This window comes from Lactuca serriola, chromosome 4, assembly GCF_051521515.1.
Source record: "Lactuca serriola cultivar US96UC23 chromosome 4, Lser_US96UC23_V15, whole genome shotgun sequence".
Classification (NCBI taxonomy): Eukaryota; Viridiplantae; Streptophyta; class Magnoliopsida; order Asterales; family Asteraceae; genus Lactuca; species Lactuca serriola.
This window is the reverse complement of record NC_136411.1, coordinates 226,539,852-226,543,706: the sequence shown is the minus strand read 5'-3', so window position 1 is coordinate 226,543,706 and position 3,855 is coordinate 226,539,852.

The window sequence follows — 3,855 nt, the reverse complement described above, 5'->3', positions numbered from 1 at the left end:
AAGAGGAAGAAGGCGCGTCTTCAACCGAGAACAGCGGTGGTGGTTGTGGCTGAGGCGCATCAAGCGAAGAACGGAGAAAGGAGGTGGCAACGCGAGCTTTAGCAGCAAAAACAGAGGGAGGGACGTTTGTCAGCGGTCCTTTTCGTTGTCAGCAAAGTGAGTAGCGACGGTACTGGATGGCGGCTCCTAATGGCATCACCGCTCCTCCGATTCTCCAACCGGTGTAACTTCACTCCCATTTCCTGTCGGTCTTCGCTGTTGCCGGTAACAAGAGTCGTTCGATGGTGCTAGGTAGTCGGAGCCAATAGCGGTGGCTGGAGAATGAGGGTAGTGAGGGTGGTGGCTATGAATAGTTTTTAGGGTTAGGGTTACCGGGAGGGTGACAGGTTATATACCCCGACTCCATGAACTTCATCCCATAATGCCACATTTGGTCACTCATTCTCCTTCTTCTTTCAAATTGACTCCATATATTACCATTCAGCCCCTGTCTTCTGAAATCTTTACAATCCAACTCCAAATGTTAACCCTTAAGCCCCTGCTCTCAATAATCTATTCAATACAAGTCCAATTGATATTATTTAGATTATAATTCCCGAACTGATAGCATTTAGCTCCCAATACTAACACTAATTAAGTTATTATGGCTTCAGGGTTTCGATAAAATAGTATATAAAATACATAATTTAGGGCTTATTATTTATTTTTAATTTTATCTATTTATTTATTTAAAAAATGGGATGTTACAATGTCATTGCGGGGTTATGTGTAGAGGGTTTAAGTAGTTAACGATCTTTGCCTAAAACCTTATCCGGATCATTAAGGGTACCTACTAGGCTGAAAGAGTACTTGTAGGAAGAGTTATAGCCATAGAGGTTGTTAGTTGACGGTTTTTCTAGACGACCATGTGACACATGGTTTGCAGACACTTTGGTGTTCGTGGGCTGGAGTGATGTTGGTCCCTCATTCGCAGCCAACACAAACATCACGTGGGAGTCGGGAGGTGTTGCGATAGAATTGGCACCGTTTGTACTGATTCTTGAATGACACCGTGGGGTACTTTTACTTTGCGAAGTCAAAGTAGCGAAAGTGGAGTCACAAGATTGGTGTTTCGGGTGGAAGTCATGAGCCACTTAGAGCATTCAGCTGGCCATGCACAAGTGGTGAACGTTGTGTTTCTCTTGGATTAGGTAGCACTAAGGGATACTTTTCTATCAATCAGTTGGATGAATATAATAAGAGGTTGAATAGATAATAAAAAGGTTGGTTGCATATTAAAAGGTTGAATCCATAACAAAATGTTGGTTATATATTAAAAGGTTGAATGTGTAACATGATGTTGGTTATTAATAAAAGGTTGAACAAGTAAAGGTTACCTGTATATGATATGTGATTGTTTACATGCTACTCAATTTTTATATGGTATTTGGTTGATCATATATGTTATGTGGTTGAATTGCGGTTGAACATTTATGCATGTATGCGGTGGAATATATGACTTGTTAACTATATTATGCGGTTGTTTGCTATCTTTTATTTGTATATCATTTTTATGCTTCATCATAAAATGAATAATTGACCCATTTGGAGTTTGTATGTTTTATATGCAACTTTATGAAGTCAGTCAGCAGGGGCTGACACCTGTATCTTTTCTTTTTTGTGCATTATGATTGGTCCAGGCAACTTAGAAGATTAGCATTGGTGAGAGAGGTTACTTATGGGTAGTGGATTTATATTAACAATACCACACTTGGACAAGTTTTTGATTATTTACTTTAAATTATTTTTGTTTACATTTTAAATAGTGTGGAATTATGTGTGAAAATTTGAAGTAACATTGTGGTATGAAAATGTTTTAAAAACTAAGACTTCCGCTAACGTATTCTGTTAAATAAATGTTTTAAAAAGAAAAAACAAGTTAATGGTAAAAATCATGACGTTACACTTTATCCATAGAAACTCTATAGTAATCATTCATTAGTGATATTCCATGTAGTGTATGGTTTTCATCGATAGAATAGTGTACATAACCCTTCACAACGTTGCTACGTTCACACACTGACAGTGAGCTGTTTATTTTCTATAAAGATATAGATGTAAATATTAATAAGTTTATAAGTATAAAGTTTAACTGACACATGTATATCTATGTAAACATGTCAGATATACGTACTTTTGTTAATGGTAGGAGTGTGTTAGGTTGAGGTGATGTTATCACACTTTCGTTTGGCTCATCACATATAAATGCAAGATTTTCTTCAACATTATTCAAACTTTCCTGAAAATAGTGTCCCATGTTTAGTATGAAAAACAATTGACAATATTGGAAAATACAATGTAAAAACTTATTATTATATACCACCTTACATTATTTTGAAACTCTTTGTGTGGTATTTACGATTCTGATATACCCATAATTTTCCCCTTTTTTAGGATGACATTATGTAACGAAAACATTAACTAGCAGTCCATTGTTAATAAGCTATCATAAAAAATTCATTTAATTACTTACTTTTTCTGTAGGAGACTTTTTTTTGGATATGGAGTAGTAGTTATTGGAGACTCCACAGTATTATGATTGCCCACAGGAGGAACGAAACTCATAAGATAGTCAACTTTCGACCTCAGATCCTGATTTGTTCTTTTTTGTTCCTCTAGGATTTGCTGAAGAAATAATATTTTTCTTTTGATGGGGATATGGCTTGAGGCGTATGCTAATATCTGGTTGGAGTGACTCTCGTGCCAACCCCTCTTACAAATCCACCATGTTCTTTTCCAAATACCAGAGAGAGGGAAAATTATGACTGATTCAAGAATGATTTTTCCTTCTTCAATTACAGTTTCATGACTAATCTGGAAAAAATATTTGTTTAATAAATATAGTTAGTTGTTTTCTTTATCAATTAGCATTAACAAACACCAAAACTAGATAGAAGCTGCTAGTTTGACACTATATACCAACTCTTCTGCAACAAGCTTCACTTCTTCTCGATCATGTTTTCCCTCTTGATTTCTTGTCCTTTCCTCCACATTAGAGATTGCGAGGGAACTTCATTCGCACCAGTCACTTTATCTTTCACCTATTGAAAAATGATCAATCGATGAAGCAGAAATCAAACAATTTTCATGTGTATATATATATATATATATATATATATATATCATATTAACTAAACGAGAAATTAATAAGTTAAAGTTCAACAATTGAAATATCGATCAATGTACTTACTAATTTTTCTTTTAATTTTGCATACCCCTCACATCCCATGGTATGTGAGTAATAGGACTTTGCTCGAGTGGCTTTTTCTATATTTGACTTAGCCTTCAACACACATTAAATAAAAGGATATCAATGGATTTCTAAATTATTTAAAAATATAATGAAAATGCTTATCATGAATAAAATTAACATTTGGACCAATTTAATTTATAAACTTGAATTCTTCTAATTGTACATTTTTAACGAATGCCTCCTAATTACTTTGTGTGTTAGAAAAACAAAACTGAGGTGATATTACATTTAGCTGCTTTGGTCTACTCATGTAGGCCTTTACGAAATGATTATTAACGGATTTTCTGAAAGATCTCTGAAGTGTACCAAGATGGGACAAAACGTTTTTTCTTGCATGTTCATCGATAACAAAAAACCGCTGCATGAGTAGTAAGCTGAATGTTAGTAATCAACTTTAGTTAATTAATTGTTTAATTAATTAAGATAATCTACATGTACACTTTGTAAAAATAGATATCAACTTTAATTAATTAATTTTAGGTTTTGTGTTATATAGAAAACACATCCTTTTTGGTGAATGAGAGTTTAGTGGATTAAATTTGATTATAATATAGAAGAGTGAG